The sequence below is a fragment of the Leucoraja erinacea genome, chromosome 10, assembly GCF_028641065.1.
Source record: "Leucoraja erinacea ecotype New England chromosome 10, Leri_hhj_1, whole genome shotgun sequence".
NCBI classification, from domain to species: Eukaryota; Metazoa; Chordata; class Chondrichthyes; order Rajiformes; family Rajidae; genus Leucoraja; species Leucoraja erinaceus.
Window position 1 is genome coordinate 29,024,038 of NC_073386.1, and position 18,144 is coordinate 29,042,181.

At 41.3% G+C, this 18,144-nt stretch overlaps 1 protein-coding gene and 1 long non-coding RNA gene across 7 annotated transcripts in view; one reads left to right on the plus strand and one right to left on the minus strand.

The window, feature by feature from the left end:
* The window catches only part of patj (PATJ crumbs cell polarity complex component), a 215,784-nt gene that overhangs the window by 85,360 nt on the left and 112,280 nt on the right, over nt 1-18,144 (minus strand). The window lies entirely within an intron of this gene.
* The window catches only part of LOC129700969 (uncharacterized), a 65,955-nt gene continuing 61,229 nt past the window's right edge, over nt 13,419-18,144 (plus strand). The window contains exon 1 of the long non-coding RNA XR_008724131.1: nt 13,419-13,889. This is a non-coding gene — a long non-coding RNA (uncharacterized LOC129700969). The remainder of the gene's footprint in view (nt 13,890-18,144) is intronic.

Here is an 18,144-nt window from a genome sequence, read left to right on the forward strand (position 1 = left end):
GCCAATTTCAACAGCCACTTAATCTACTAACTTGTGATGTGGGTGGTAACCCATGTTGTCACAGGGGGAACCTGCAAATTTCCCACGGATGATCAGGATTGAACATGACTTGTTGGAGCAGTGAGGCAACAGATGCATCACCATGCTGCCACAAGGGTTATGCATACAACAATCATTGGGAAATCCAATGGGAATCTCAGATATTTAACCAGATATATTCAGATATATATTTAACTTGTTCTAAGAATATGAAACTTGCTACCACAAGGAGTGGTTGAAGCAAACAGCACAAATCAACTCAAGGATAATCTTGAGGAGCACAGGAAAGAAAAATAAATAGGATACTTTGACATGATGATACAATATCTTGCATGAAACAAATCATAAAGAATTTCACCTCATTATTTCTGAGCAAGAGATCATTATGTTAAAATAGGGACTAGGTCAATTAGAGGTGAGGAAATCTGGAACACCTTTCCCAAAAAAGCCATTGTAGCTAGTTTAATGAAACATTTCAAACCTGGCATAGATCAGATTCTTGTTAGGATTACAGGTAGGCCACCGATTTTCTCGCACCCTTAGTTCCAGAGTCTGGCCGGATAATCCGTTTTGCCGGAACAACAGATGGACCAAATTCCATGACGCTTCTTAAACCTTTAAAGCCATCCTTCACCATAGTCACACTCATGTTCTAATTTAAGTTCTTTATGGAATAACTTAGTCTGTTCTATTAACATGCTACCCGACAAGTCCACTCCATCACTAAGAACGTTGTCGAGTTGCTTCAACAGTTATCCCTTGTCTTGATATGGACTTGTGCTTAAGCTTGACACCATCAGTCACTTGGATCTTGCTTCGAATCCATAGCTATTGTTAAATGTAATCAAAATAAGCTGTGAATCGCACAAAACCAAGAGATCACCACCAACAACTGCAGATGTAAACAATTAACTCTTTTGAGACAGGTGCACATGTCCCGAATGAGCACATGTCGCATGCAATTCCGTCTATGGCCACCCAGTAAATTTAAAGCGCACTCTCATACTTTTGTCCAGATTAAAGGAGTTACCATGAGTTGGTAGAAAATCAGTGGTTTAGTTGTATTATGAAAGTTGAAGCCAAAGCAAGAGGATGAAGTCAATTTATGATCAAAATGAAGAGTAAAACACAGGTTGAAGGTCAGCTGATCTCCATCTCTTCCTATTTTCCCACAAAATGTAATCAGTAATTAGATGAACTGGCAAGTCTGCCTTCAAAGATATAGGATATAGTGTGGCGAGATATAGGATATAGTGTGGCGAGATATAGGATATAGTGTGGCGGCACCTGGTGGTAAGCCATGGGCACAACGAACCCTGGGCTCTGGAGTGTGGTGTCTCGGTGTGGGAGGCGCTAGTCACGTGGTTTTACCAGAGTGGGAATTTAAGGCCGGGCAACGCCCGTGACCAGTGAGGAGTAGGGAGCTGTATCGTACAGAATAAACCACATCTCGTGCACACAACTTGTGTCCGCTTGGTTTTTGGCTTGACTCCTGCGAGTCCCCGCTACAATAGCTCCATTTTTTTTGATTCGTAGTCAAAATATTCAACAGACGGACCATTAAATTATTGGTGTTCCCACCAAGCAAAAACATTGAGAAGTTTGATTGAAATTCCCCCAAAAGGCAATGTTCAAAACCAAAGCATGTCTGCCATACAGGCAAATTTTTCTGTCGAGACTGAGAGACTAGCACTTAAATCTGGCAGTGTTATTCAATTTAACACACTGTGTGGGAGAGTAATCCAAAGTAATAATTCTATTATAGTGATTAATACTATTCATCTAAACACAATCTCTGAAATAACCAAATCATAACCAGACAGCATTTCCAAAATGTACAACCTCCTCCCACCAAGGTCAAGCATAGCAGGTGATGGACAACACCACTCCATTCATGTTGACATTAAAAAAAAAGAACAGCAGATGTTGGAATGCTGAAATAAAAAATGGAAATTGCTGAGCAGGTATGCAGCATCTGTGGAAAGATAAACAGTCTATAGTTCAGTGCTGTGACAGGCCTGAAACATTGATTGTTTCTCTTTGCATAGATGCTGCCTGAGCTGCTGGTTTCCCAGCCTTTTGTGTTTGTATTATAACCTAAAGGTTCCCCTCCATTTTCTGCATTATTCTGATTTTAGACATAGAATAGAAACATAGAAATTAAGTGCAGGAGTAGGCCATTCGGCCCTTTGAGCCTGCACCGCCATTCAATGTGATCATGGCTGATCATCCAACTCAGTATCCCGTACCTGCCTTCTCTCCATACCCTCTGATCCCCTTAGCCACAAGGGCCACATCTAACTCCCTCTTAAATATAGCCAATGAACTGGCCTCAACTACCCTCTGTGGCAGAGAATTCCAGAGATTCAACACTCTCTGTGTGAAAAAAGTTCTCCTCATCTCGGTTTTAAAGGATTCCCCCCTTATCCTTAAGCTGTGACCCCTTGTCCTGGACTTCCCCAACATCGGGAACAATCTTCCTGCATCTAGCCTGTCCAACCCCTTAAGAATTTTGTAAGTTTCTATAAGATCCCCTCTCAATCTCCTAAATTCTAGAGAGTATAAACCAAGTCTATCCAGTCTTTCTTCATAAGACAGTCCTGACATCCCAGGAATCAGTCTGGTGAACCTTCTCTGCACTCCCTCTATGGCAATAATGTCCTTCCTCAGATTTCGAGACCAAAACTGTACGCAATACTGCAGGTGTGGTCTCACCAAGACCCTGTACAACTGCAGTAGAACCTCCCTGCTCCTATACTCAAATCCTTTTGCTATGAAAGCCAACATACCATTCGCTTTCTTTACTGCCTGCTGCACCTGCATGCCTACCTTCAATGACTGGTGTACCATGACACCCAGGTCTCGCTGCATCTCCCCCTTTCCCAATCGGTCACCATTTAGATAATAGTCTGCTTTCCCGTTTTTGCCACCAAAATGGATAACCACACATTTATCCACATTATACTGCATCTGCCAAACATTTGCCCACTCACCCAGCCTATCCAAGTCACCTTGCAGTCTCCTAGCATCCTCCTCACAGCTAACACTGCCCCCCAGCTTAGTGTCATCCGCAAACTTGGAGATATTGCCTTCAATTCCCTCATCCAGATCATTAATATATATTGTAAATAGCTGGGGTCCCAGCACTGAGCCTTGCGGTCCCCCACTAGTCACTGCCTGCCATTGTGAAAAAGATCCGTTTACTCCTACTCTTTGCTTCCTGTTTGTCAGCCAGTTCTCTATCCACATCAATAATGAACCCCCAATGCCGTGTGCTTTAAGTTTGTATACTAATCTCTTATGTGGGACCTTGTCGAAAGCCTTCTGGAAGTCCAGATACACCACATCCACTGGTTCGACAGATAGCACAATGGGCTAAGAATTCGGCTGGCGACCGGAAGGTAGCCGGTTCAAATCCCGCTTGGAGTGCATACTGTCGTTGTGTCCTTGGGCAAGACACTTCACCCACCTTTGCCTGTAATGGAATGTTACGGCGGCAGGCGCGGGCACACCGCGACGCCCTGTGTCTCCCTTTCAAGGGAGATGCTAAAAATGCATTTCGTTGTCTCTGTACTGTACACTGACAATGACAATAAATTGAATCATTTCATTTCATTTCATTTCTCCCCTATCCACGCTACTAGTTACATCCTCGAAAAATTCTATAAGATTCGTCAGACATGATTTACCTTTCGTAAATCCATGCTGACTTTGTCCAATGATTTCACCACTTTCCAAATGTGCTGCTATCCCATCTTTAATAACTGACTCTAGCAGTTTCCCCACTACCGATGTTAGACTAACTGGTCTGTAATTCCCCGTTTTCTCTCTCCCTCCCTTCTTAAAAAGTGGAGTTACGTTTGCTACCCGCCAATCCTCTGGAACTACTCCAGAATCTAAAGAGTTTTGAAAGATTATTACTAATGCATCCACTATTTCTGGAGCTACTTCCTTAAGTACTCTGGGATGCAGCCTATCTGGCCCTGGGGATTTATCGGCCTTTAATCCATTCAATTTACCCAACACCACTTCCCGACTAACCTGGATTTCACTCAATTCACATATATCTATGGTCCTTCATTGTCATTGGGTCCAAATCTTGGACACTATGAGAGTACCTTTACCAGAGTACAATGCTTCAAGAAGGTGGCTCTCCACCATTTTCTCAAAGCTAATTGGGAATGAACAATAAATGTAGTCCTTGCTGCCGATAGCCAGATCTCCAAAAATAATATATATATTCATAAAATAAAAAATCTTTAATTTTTTTAATTGAAGCTGGTTGCGATGCTAGTTGAAGGTGGTTACGGAGGTTGCAGGTAGTGGAAGGTAAGACCTTTTTTTCACCCAGTTTTATTCCACCAGGGAGGTCTTACCTTCCACTACCTGTAACCTCCGGTAACCACCTTCAACTAGCATCGCAACCGGCTTCGACTAAAAAATTACCGATTTTTAAAATGGCAACCTATTTTTAGGCGAGGCCAGTTTTTTAATTTTTTGAAATAATCGCCGGAACATAAAAGATGCTCGACTACACGTAAACTACTTTCGACCATTTGGGAGAGTGACAAAAACCTCCGGGAACCTCACGAAAACCTTGGGTGGGGCGCAAGGTCTCCAGAGGTTTACGTTCAGGTTTCCTTATCAAATGTCTTTGAAAATTAAATAACCTTATCAAATGTTTTTGAAAATATGAATTTACCATATTCATTGGTTCTCCCTTTCTGTTCTGTTATTTACTTCCTCACTAAAATCTTCAAAGAATAATGATCTTGCTTTCAAGATGGCTATCCACAATATCCCATTATTGCCTGGGTTAATGCTTCACACTGATTGTTTGTAAGGCAATGCTGAATATGGTACTGCAACCGTATTAATTCTAAGAAGCCATAGAGATCTGGTGCCAGGACTTCAAAGCCACCAAGAGATTTTACATTCATGCTTAAAATGACCTTGAGCATTTCAACACAATATGTCAGACTGATATTGAGGCTCGAAAGTAGCTTGAAGAAATTTTTACACTAAGTGCCTGGGTAAATTTAAGTGTATATTGACCAGCTTCAGAATCAAGGGGAAATTAATCTAAATACAAACATATTTAAACTGTGCGTGACTAATTTACAAATGGTATGACACACATATTATTACCCCAAGCAAAAATATTTGACAATAAATTAAGAATAATGTTTCCAATGATTCATGCAGAACCAGAAATACTCCTGCTAATCTTCAGTTCAGTCACAACTGCAGCATGTTTACATTTTTAAAAGGCAATATTGTTACGGTACCATTTTTAATTTTTTTTCACTTAACTAAGATTTATCAAGTTATTCAAATCAAAGATATATATGATTCTAAAACATGCAAGGATTTGGTGATTCACAACAAACGAATAAGATTACTGGTTTTGTTGCCATAAAAACTCAACCAAATTATTATCATGTTTCACCAAGATAGTTGGATATTGCTAAGTAAAGCATAGAACCTGAAACAGTCTGAAGCCCTTCAATAACCTTCAGTAATCTATTACATTCTTTATCACTGTGATAATTCACCAGAACATTTTCCATGAATAAAAGCATCATACCTGAAATAGTACTTAAAGCCAATGAGATCTAGGAATTAGATTTCTGTTTTTATATTCAATAGTTCAGAAACAATGCATCAAAACATTTTTGATTGTGCCAAATAAATCATTGAAATATTATTAATTTCAGAAGCCTTTCAGCTAGGACAATGATTACCATGTTCTGCAAGTAAAAATGTCATTACCTTTGTACTTCTCTCTCTCGCTTATTTTACACACTGCCACACAATGGCAGATGGTGTTCTATTCTAGATTTTGTGAGCACAGGATACAAATAAAAAATATTGTGACATTTATATAATTAATAGAAATGGTATTGCTTAATGTGATTCATGATAGAACTCAAAATCAGTTGTACTAAAATGTACAAAAATGAAATAATTAAAATCTAGCGGCAGGTACGTTGTTAAAAAATAAACTTCAATGTTATCACCATTACTTCAGATAAACTTAAAATATTATATTAATCTAGTCAAAAACAGATGTAAAATAAATGTTAACAGATATCATCATCCTACATAGCAATTGCCTTTTTTTTCAACCTCCCAATGAACAATGCAGATTAAAGTACAAATGTGTTTTCTTCACAGATTTCTTAAAACGTACTGACCTGGCAACATTTTCCATGTTCTTTAGCCTCAATTCTTTATGCTGGATGTCTCCAAGCTTAAAGCTCAGCAACTGAGTACTGCTCAATGAGGTAACAAGTCATTTCTGTGGCGCTGAAGCAAGGCAAGCCTTTCATGGAATGCTCTTACCCAAGAGACTGTGCTGCAGCAAGCAGTGTTTTTCCTACATCCACTTTCAACTACTGTCAGCAGCAGAATACAATAGACTGACAATGCAAAAAGCTCCAAGCTCACAGATTTCATTTCAATTTCACAAACAGTCTTACATGAAATTCCCAGACCACTTTGCACACATTGCATATATTATTGCAAATATATCAACCTCTAAATAAATTATGTAAAGTTACAGGAACATACTTTATAATGCACTTTCACTAGAATTATGAATTATCTCACTGTCTCTTTATTATCTACTATGCAAGCAGTAAAAAAAAGGGGGGGGGGAGGTAATCATGTAAACAATAAATCATTTAGGGTTTTAAAAAACACATGGAAGCCCTATATAAAATTCTTAGGTAATAAAACCTGATCTAAACTGGGTCAGAGCCAATCAAAACCCAATCCTAGCCCAGATACTTGTAGTGCTTTAGCTGCCTGACCCAGTCAATACATCATGTATGGTTGAATCCTGTCGGGTTTGGATCAGGTAGCCAGGTTCGATACAAAATATAGAACGTATAAAAATGTGTTTTAATGAGTTGGCCCAGCACAATCTGAGCCACGCCCAAGACCTCGTCAACTGTTTTATCCTGATCTAACCAAAATCCACCAGTGTCTAGTCCCCTCAACTCAGGTTGGGTAAACAAGCATAACCTACTTCCCCCCCAACTGAAACAACACAAGGACTTTTCATCCTTCTTCAATTCTCTTACAAAGTATTCCTTTAAATGTCTTTTGCTTCCTCAAAATAGATGTTCATTTTATCAACTATCAATATAATCAATTAATTGATATGTTGCTTATCCCTTCTTGGTACCTTTAAATATTTGAATATTAGTCCATTTTTACAGTTTCCAGTTGAAATTATTTCATAGAACCTAATCTAAAGTGAACTGATTAATAGGTATTCACTATTGTGCTTGATATTACATAATAACTTATTCTTTTATGGATTTACGAGAATTTATGTTGCAAAATATATTTCTGTGCACTAAAGACATGCAAGGTTTTGTTTTGGTTGCCAGTTGATACTTCCTAGCCACCCCATGTACATTTACATCCAAAGTGTGTGCGTGTGCACGTCCACCGGTGCACGTGTGTATATGAATACTGCTGGTCAAATACTTCCAGCCAGAATTACAACCTTTCACCATTACCCTGCGTATTCTACAAGTGAGACGATTCTGAATCCAAACTACCAAGTCACCATGGATCCCATTCCTTTTAAACTTTTGGATCAGCCCACCATGAGGGACTTTATCAAATGCATTACTAAAATCCACATAGACAACATCCTTTCCCTATCATCATCAATCACCTTCGTCACCTGCTCAAAAAACTCAATCAAGTTAGTAAAACATGACCTGCTGCAGACAAAGCCATGCTGACAACACCTATTTATCCCATTCCCTTCCAAATGGGAGTAAATCCTATCTGAAAGAATCCTCTCCATTAGCTTTGCTAATGGAGAGGATTAACGTGAGAGTCATCGGCCTATAATCTTCTTCATTATTTCTAGTTCCATTCTGTCCTCTAAATCTCATTTGTGGCTAGAGACAATATAAAGATCTTCATCAAAACACTGTATATCCTAAATAAGTACTCACTCTACCACTGACTCCAGTCATTTTACAAAATATAATGCGGAACCCGGTAAAGTTTCAATGACGCTCCCGCCCAAAGGTTTGACATCAACTACACAGAAGAGCAAAAGTAACAGACACATAGAACACTAACTACTCAAATTCCTTGGTGGATATGAACTTGATTTTGCAATATGTTCATCATGTTTACCTGACTTAATTAAACTAGACCTCACAAAGAATCAAAGTAATGGTGCAGCCATTTCAATCCTTGTGAATGTGTATTTATACTTAAATATTTTGCTGCATCATTTGGCCCATGCTTGCTTTTAACCTATTGTGCAAACTGCAAAGCAGCTCGAAGAGGTTATTTAATTATAGTTTCACAATTTTATCAGCTTATCTTTACTAAGATTCATATTATCAACCTGCAAATCTTCATAATGTGGCAATTCTAGGAATAACTAAAAATACATCACATACATTTAAAAAAGAAAAGCATACAGTTTTAATATATGTAGTGTTACATGCTGCACCAGAAATCTGAATTGGTTTAATAATTCATCAGAAAAAAATAAAATCTTAATATTTCAAATATATATTCAACATAAAATCTCTGTGGGCTTCCCAATTTCATGTTAGGAAACAAAAAAAAAATCACATCAAGAATTACATGCCAGATTAAAAAAAAATAATGTTGATCAAAACTGTGGAACTTGAAAATCAAGAAATGTCCTTAAATTATATAAATTTGGCGACCAACTTTGCTGAATAAATAAGAGAGACACTGTAATTAATATTTTCACTGGCTTTTACTGGCATGGAGTCCATGGTAAATAAAAGAAAAATGTGGCAATGAATAGAACTAGCTACTATAATTAACATGGTCACACCTCTTACACCCACAGTAATCATGAACCACACTACAAAACATGCATATGCATACATGTACATGTTTAATATGCCCTCCAAAAGAGATATGTTTAAATTCCTGTGCATGCTCTTGGATCACAGAACATATCTTTCCGAAGAGTTAAGGTTGTTGAGCATAAGTGGAAGGCTATTTGAAATTCTAACTACCACTGGATTACATTTACATATTTCATCCTTTGTTTCTCACTTTTACAATTTTAATAATACCAAAAAATGAAAATATCTTGAATACGGCAACATTTTCTAGATGCTAGAAATATGACATAAAATTAAGACACTCAGGTGAACAGGCGGCACCAATCAAATTAAAAAATGTCATTTTATCTGTCTTTTTGTAAGTTACATGGACATTGCTCTCATTTTATTTATGTCGCAGATATGAATATTAAGCTAGAGTTCAAATCCCACCATTCCAGTCACAGTCATCGAGTAATACAGCTCGGAAACAGGTCCTTAGGCCCAACTCGTCCATATCGACCAAGCTAGATTGCCCATGTTTGTCCAATTTCCTTCTAAACCTTTCTAATCAATGTACCTCCCCAGATGCCTTTGAAATGTAATTATTGTATCTGCCTCAACCACTTTCTCTGGAAGCTTATTCAATATACACACAACCCTGTCTCCTTCAGGTCCCCTTGTAAATGTCTCCCCTCTCCTCTTCAACCTATGCCGTTGTTATTGGAGATACAAGGAACTGCAGATGCTGGAATTTTGAGTAAGCCACAAAGTATTGGTGGGCTGTGAGATGCAGCCACTCAGCACTGAGATGTGGAGTTCAGTGCTACACCTCGGCAGACATGGCGAGTACAGACCATTACCAAGGTCAGACTGTGACTGCTCCATGTGCTGACATTCTGTGCAGATCAACAGGTCTTTCTCATCACCACTGCCTGTTGGATGTGTTAGAAGCAACTGATTCATCACTGTATCTTTACTTAGATGCACAAGCTCGAAAGGTCACTAACTATTGTTAATCTTGGTAGCACTGAGAAAAACTCTGGACTAGGGAGATGTACAGCTCTGCAAAAGGGGAATCAGTAAATTCTATCATAGCCAACATGTGGTAGTAAGAGACAATGTGATCTGAGTGGCCCATCAACACAAAAAACCGTTGTTACTAATTCCCAACAATGGTCCACTCTTATTGATGAATATTGGCACCTCTTGTCCCAACCTTCCTAACACCAGCCTTCAAAGGCAACCTTTCCATGCAAAACCGAGGGCGATTTATTGTTTGATTAGCACAAGGTTTCCTGCACTCTGTTTCCTGACACAGCAGCAAGCATTGGTGGAGAGAGAAAAATTCACACCAGGCTCCTTCACAGTACTACAAATGTAGAAAAGGGGCAGTTTATGGCAAATTCCCTTCAAAGCAGCAATGCCAGTAGTCCATCACTGTATGCATAATGCTACAATGTCTCCTAATAGTGCTGACTTTGGTGTTCTTGTTTCTGAATATTCATCTTGACTACTAAGCACATTTCTAGTATATAATCCAGAAGTGTTTGCTGCCACTTATTCACTCATAAGCTGTTAACCAAAAATACAAGAGCAGAATTCCAATGGTGAGGGCCGAGCATAGAATTGTTAAAGCACAAAAAGAATCCATCCAGCCCATCACCCATGATGCCAGGTGAGGTGAGTGGTTGGCCAAAACAAAGAATTTAGCATGGCACCGAAAAACTAGTCGGGATGAAGGAAAACCCTGTTGTAGATGGATTTAAAAGATGATGAATCTGTTGTTGTAGCTTAGTTATTTATGCCTCGGCTATTTGCTGTAGCATTTCCTGTATTCAGAGCCAAATAATTTCACTGCTTCATTAAGGAATTTTCTCTAACAATGCCAGATAAAAGGTTCTTTGTTAAGGATTGCACCATATTCCACTAGATTTTAATATGCAATTTCACAAATAACAAAGTAATCCATACCCATATTCACCAGGTTTCAGACAACATTGAGACTTGCTTCAGAGTCTGTAGTAGGGTTCCAACCTGAAACATCACCTGTTCATGTTCTCCACAGATGCTGCCTGACCCGCTGAGTTACTCCAATACTGTTGCGTCTTTTTATTCAAACCAGCATATGTAGTTTCTAGGTGTCTACATTTTACCGTTCCACTGTCAAAATATCTTAATGCCTGCTTTGAAGATCTGAAGAGAGGTTCAGACCCAAAATGTTACCAGTCCATGTTCTCCAGAGATGCTGCCTGACCTGCTGTGTTGCTATAGCACCTTTTGAGTAAACCAATATCTGCAGCTCCTAATGTCTACATTCAGACTTACAATGCTAGATGACCCAACCATACCACACACATGGTGGGCAATACCTTCTTTAAGCTGCAAGAAACTAAGCATTGTCAATGCTGAAGGTCCACCATTAACATCACTCTTGTAATAAAAAAACCCAAACACATTTTGGAGTGAGGGTGAACTTCAAGAACAGACCTCCCCCATCAAGGATGTAATAATGTTATGGTAAAAGGACATGGTCATATCATGGTAAATTACCCAAGTTTCTTAATATTTTCTCCAACTCAAAAACTGATGATTGTGCATATGAATATGAACCATATTTGTATATGAGATCTCCAGTTTATAGTCAATAGTCAGATTTATTCGTCACATACACAATAAAGTGCAGTGAAATGAAATTGCCAGCAGTGGTACAATAAAAAAGAACACACAATAAACAATAAAAAATGTAACATTCTTTGGGTGGGCACAATACACATTTACAGCAGACTCAAATGCAAGTTGACAAATAGCAATATCAGAATACAAATAATGAACTTTATCTACCATTTGCTTTAATTCAAAGTCCATTTCGTATTTAGATATTCACAATATTAACAAAGTCAAAGTCAACCCGAAGGTGCAGTGAAATGAATTTGCCAGCAGTGATACACTTAAAAAGAACACACAATAGAATTTAACACAAACATCCACCCATGGAAGGCAACAAAGTTCAGTCATTCTCCTCCTTTGATCATCCATGGTTGAGGCCATAAACCCTCCGTTGTCGCCGCTACGGGACGGCCCGATGTACAGGCCCTCTCGTCTGGATTATCAAACCTCCGACATCGGGACGGTCAAACACACTCCGCAGCTTGGAGTGCCCGACTCATCACTTTCCTACTGGAAACCGCGGCTTCAGGATGTTATAGGTCGCAGGCCGGCGGTCGGAGCACTTCTCCGGCGATCCCTGGCAAGGGATCCCAGACTCCAGAGGTAAGTCCATGCCATGCCCGTGGCTAGAAGTTCCGCAGACCACAGCCCATGATGTCAAAGTCACCAGGCTAGCAATCGGAGCATTCCTCTCTGGCGATCCCCGGCAAGGGTTCTCCCGCTCCGCGATGGAAAAGTCCATGCTGCGCCCGCTACTGAAGCCCTGGGCCCGACTCCGCTCCAATCCTGTTAGGCCACGAGGGAGGCGACATGGAAAAAGATGCCTCTCCGTCGAGGAGGCAACCAAAAGCGGTTTCCCCCTTTCTCCCCCCCACACACAAGACACACCAAGAGACACCTAAACTAACATTTAGACACACCAAAAAAGCCAAACAAAAGTTGAGATAACGAACATGCTGCTGGCAGGGCAGCCGACTCGCAGTGCCCCCACCAACCACAGTGCTGTACCAAGGCCCTGCTATGTATCTATGATGCCATTGAAGAAAAGATTGATAAACTGAACTTTCTAATTAATTTAATACATGTCACATATATTTGGGAAAGAAAAAACCCAAGAATGCTAAAACATAGTAACATAAGCACAAAGATAATAATAATCTGAAAAATGAATTTGTGCAAGGCTACATTTCCACAATAAAGGGTTTACACTGCTGAAGTCAGAGCTGGATTTTCACTTTAACTGATAATGAAACATTGTAGCTGTACCCCAATATCACCTTCAAATTTACCTCCGATCTGCCTATAAATGCTATTAATGTATTGTTACTTGTTCTAGCAGAAAATTAAGCTAAATCGGTCTATCAGTATGACAGTCTCGAATCACAAGATTTTGTTTCATGAATGTCAATGTATCTGTGCATCAAATGAGAATCTGGGGTAAAGGTATAAAGTTTAAAATAACACTGCCTTTTTTGGGGGAAAAGGCAGGGGCTGGTTCTTGTGTATGTGATGGCCTGATAAAAATAAATTACAACAATGAGAGTGTAATTACAATCTGTCGCACATCCGCACCTTTCCTGTCAACAAAATAGTTAATTCTTTAAGGACATTTTCACCACCGATTGATATAGTAACTACCTAATATTTAAAATGCACTGCAATCTCAGTAGTTAAATTCATTTGAAAATTGCTTCTCACTTGAATGAATAGGTGTTGATTTCCTGAGAGTAAAATAATATATGGTATAAGAAAGATTTTTCTCTCTCCCAATTCAAATAACCATCTTTCTAGCATGACAGACATACATTTCTGTATTCTTACCTGGAAACCCACCTTGCACCATATCTGCTCCTGTTAATTGTCAGACAATTGCATTCCTGTTACAAAATATGCAGTTGCCGCTGAGCTCTGAAAGTCTGTCCCTCAGCTTTCTAGTCACTCATGAGAAATCTCGTGAGATTTTTCTCCTTAAGGGCAAGCCGTCATGTCTTCTTCACTTATCACCAACAATCAATTATCCTAATTTAATACCAAGTGATATGGCATGCCAGCACATTTAATTGTGTTCCAAGCTAATGAAACCAGCAGAAGGCAGTGGACAGAACAGCATCAAAGCACTGCATTGATCATCCACACTTAATCCAGTCAAGCAGTGTTTCTGAGGCCTGTCGGACTAGTCTGTTCCACCAATGTTCCACTAACAGCTCTTTTCGGATGCCTCGATTGATTTGTGTTCTCAGACAATGATGTCATATAATGCTGCATTTTATTCCGTGTTCATGGCCTGCACTTATGCTGAATAATAACCAGGACTTCAGACAGCAGTTATTTCAGGTAAGAAAATTCTGACATGTTAATTTAGGAAAATCTAACCTTCCTTTAATTTTTGACGTAGTCTAATCAAGATCAGTGGCTTTAATTTCCAGTATTCTATTCACGGATGGTGAGGAATAACCTTAAACATGCTATCATGACATCAACCAACATATATGTACTTTAATAAAAGATCTATTTTGTATGAACATTATATTTTTTATTCAACATTATCTTCAACATTTTCCCATGCAGAATTGAGATTATAAATAATTCAAATTCAAATTAGTTATGTAATAAGAAAATGTGCAGTTTTCTATAAACAGTGTTTACAGATTCTATGAATGATCAGTTATGAATTATAAGTATTTATATAGCAAGTGGCACAACGCTTGGAATACTACTGCAGTAATTTTGAACGAAAATAAATAAATAAAATTGGGACTGCAGCAAATTTTTATTGCAGCATAACATTGTATAACATTCACTCATGGGGAAAATGAAACTGAGCATATGGCATATTGACATAGGTTTTACCTTGGGTTGCCCTGCATAAATAAGATTGTAGCAGAACAACTGGAGACACAATGTTCTAGCTGTAGCCAACCTTAAAGGGCCTGTCCCACTTTCACGACCTAATTCACAACCTTTTTTACTCGTGGACATTTTTCATCAGGCTAGAAAAACACTCTGACCTACTTGATGCCACGAGTACCTACGACTAGCATCATGACCTACCTACGACCTCGTGACGACCATGCTGAGAGTATGAGTCAGGCACGTGCCGTGAGTAATTACTCAGGGTAGGCAGTCAGCTGGCTTTAAAAAAGAATCTTAAACCGCGCATGCGCAGATTGATTAGTAGGACTAGGTATTACAATCCCTAAGATTTCACTACAATTGACATTCTTGGGTATGACCACTAGGTGAATTTGCTAACAATTAGACACATCTTCAGTTGTGTACCTCAGCGTCACTGGGTGTTTCGGCCTTTTACCACAAGACACCCTCAGTCGAGGCAGGCCCACCGCAGGTTGATCAGACCTGGGTGTGTGTCTTATTGGTAGCCTCTAGATGGCCACGTGGCAGCCCAGACAGCACCTTTCCTCTTCAGCTACAGCCAGTGACTGCTCGGTTCAGCAGCATTGGCAAGTTCTTTTATTGCCCTCCTTTGTGCCTGCCATTTGACTCCTACTTCCCTCAGGAGCCTTGCGGTGGAACTGGCTACAAAGCCCCTGCACCCCACCTCCACTGGACACACCCTTACACTCCAACCTCTCTCCTCTGCCTCTGCTGCAAGGTTTGAATATCGAAGCTTTTTCCTTTCATAAGCCTCATCCACAGCCTCCTCCCATGGGACCGTCAGCTCAATGATGAAAACACGCTGACAGGAGTTGGACCAGAGAACGAGGTCTGGTCGCAGGTTGGTAACTGCGATTTCAACTGGGAACGAAAGCCTCTGGCCTAGGCCAACATGCATTTCCCAGTCCCTGGCCACGTTCAGTGGGCATGCGTTGAGAGGCGAGGGGTTAGTCCTCCGTTTCTCTCCTTTCTGGATGAAGGATGGTATTTGCGGGAATGTTGGGCATTGATAGGCATGGCGTTGGTGTTAACTCTCTTGCACTCGAGTTCAGCTGCCAAACACCTCAGCACCTGGTTGTGTCGCCAGGTGTATCTGCCTTGTGTTAGGCTGGTCTTACAACCGACCAGGATGTGTTTGAGGTTTGCTGGAACTGCACACAGGGGGCAGGCTGGATCCTCTCCCAGCCAAAGATTTAGGTTAGTGGGAGAGGGAAGGACGTCATATGTGGCTCTGATAATGAAGCTCAACTTATTTGACTCCATGGTCCACAGCTCTCTCCACGTGATCTTCCTCCTTTCAACGCCATCCCACGTCATCCAGCGGCCTTGTTTGGCTTGGGATATGGCTTTGGCACACCTGGCTGCTTCTTCCTGGTGGCGCACCTCCTCCACCACCATGGGCTGACGTTCAGCTGGAGTAGCCTTTTGCCAGGTAGGTTTCATTGCTCCCAGGCCAAAGCCCCCTCGGCCTTGTTGGACATGGCCCACTATGTCCTGGTGTTGGAGGGGGGATTTTGCGTCCAGTACCACTGCTGCTGGAGTCCATTTCTTTCCTGTTGCTAGAGTTGGAGCGACATCTCTTATTTTTGGGTCCCGGGATTCTGTTAGTGTCATGTGTCATGTTTGGCACATTTGTACTCCTCCAACAGGCTTGAGACTGGCAGTGAGAGGACTCCATTCCCATAGAGCCCTATGCTGCTGAGACATCTAGGTAGCCCAGGCCACTTCCTCACTTGTGAGTTCACCAGTCTCTCCAGCTGGTTGACATGGGATAAAGTGACCTCATAGATGGGAATTGGCCACAAGAGTCGGGGCAATAGACCAAATTGAAAGCACTAAAGCTTCAGCTTCCCTGGGAGAGCAGTGTTGTTGATTTGCTTGAGGCCACTGATTGCATCCTGCCTGAGTTGTTCCACCTGCTCTGCATCCTTGAGGTATGCGGTGTACCATCGCCCGAAGCTTTTGACAGGCTTCTCCAGGACAGTTGGTATTGTCTCGTTATTGATGCGGAACCTTTCGTCAGTAAGCCGGCCTTTGACGATGGAAACACTGCAGGATTTGCTGGGTTTAATCTCCATTCGTGCCCATTTGATGGTTTCCTGGAGTTTATCCAGCAGGCGTTTGGTGCATGCTTTTGTTGTTGTTATTGTGGTCATGTCATCCATGTACGCCCTGATTGGAGGAAGACGCAGCCCACTCTTCAAGCGTTCCCCTCCGACCACCCATCGTGATGCTCGAATGACGAGCTCCATTGCCATGGTGAAAACCAGAGGAGAAATGGTACAGACTGCCATTATGCCTACCTCAAGGTGCTGCCAGGCAGTGGTGTTGTCCTGTGTTGTGACGCAGAACTGGAGGTCCTGGAAGTAAGCTTTTACCAGCTTTGGGACCTGGAAGAAATTCAAAGCTGCCTAAAGAGTCTCATGGGGCACCGAACCAAAAGCATTGGCAAGATCTAAGAAAACCACATGCAGATCTCTCTTTTCCTTCTTGGCAGTTTGTATCTGGTGCCCGATGACGTTTGCATGTTCCAGACATCCTGAGAAACCACGTACCCCTGCTTTCTGCACTGACGTGTCAATGAAGTTATTGCTCTGCAAAAATGCTGAGAGTCTTTGGGCCACAACACCAAAGAAGATCTTTCCTTCCACGTTCAAAAGGCTGATCTGGCAGAATTGGCTAATGATTGACAAGTTATTTTCTTTGGGAATTAAGATCCCTCCTGCCCTTCGCCATGCCTTGGGTATGATTCCTTTCCCCCATGCCACTTTCATTAACTTCCAAAGGTATTTCAGGGCACCAGGGGTGTTCTTATAGAGCCTGTATGGAATGTCATTGGGCCCTGTGGCTGATGCTGTTCTTGCCCGTTTGACTGTATTCTCCACCTCCTTCCATGTAAGAGGCCTTATGTCCATCTGGTGCTTAGGTGGGTGGATAGGTGGCATGTCATCTGGAATGGTGCCTGGCTCATGCCTCCGGTTGTCACAGTACGTCGTCCTCAGGTGCTCCTCCAGTTCCCTTACAGGTACTCTCAGGATCCCGCTCTTCTCCTTGACAAAGAGGCTTGACAAAGAGGCTTTTGACAAACTTATACAGATCTTTCCATAAACTTGTCCTCGCCCGTTCTTTCTTCTTGTGTTGCTTTCTCAGGCATTCTGCTCTTCGCAGGAATGCCAGGCGCTGCTTTATTTCTGCCTGCAGTGCCTTGAGTCGTTTCCTTTCTGCCTCTGTGGCCTTCATCCACTGTTTTCCCAGCTTTCTTTCACCAGTCCTTTGATTTCCTGCTGCCTCCTGGACTTGTACTGGAGTGCTGGTTCCTTCTGTGTCCTCTGTTTCATGATCTTCACCCCAAATCTCTCCGCCCCATAGATGTATATGGTGTCTCCCATCTTCTCCAGTTTTCTTTCCACACATCCCTTCAATCCTTCCAGAAGATGGACGAGGTCAGTGTTAATGGTCTCCCACTCTTTCCTCTGGCAGGATTTAGGTCCCAAGATTTGAGGCTTTTTCCCTTCCATTTTCTTCTCTACCGCTGACTGTGGCTGGTTGGGCTCTGGACTCGTGTCCGTTGGTGGTACTGTACCTGGTTGAGCTTCGCCTGGGGTGCTGATACCCTGTGGACTGTGGTGGTTATCCTGCCAATGGGCTTCACTCGACTGATTTGGCCTACCTCTTAGAAAGTAATGGTCAATGC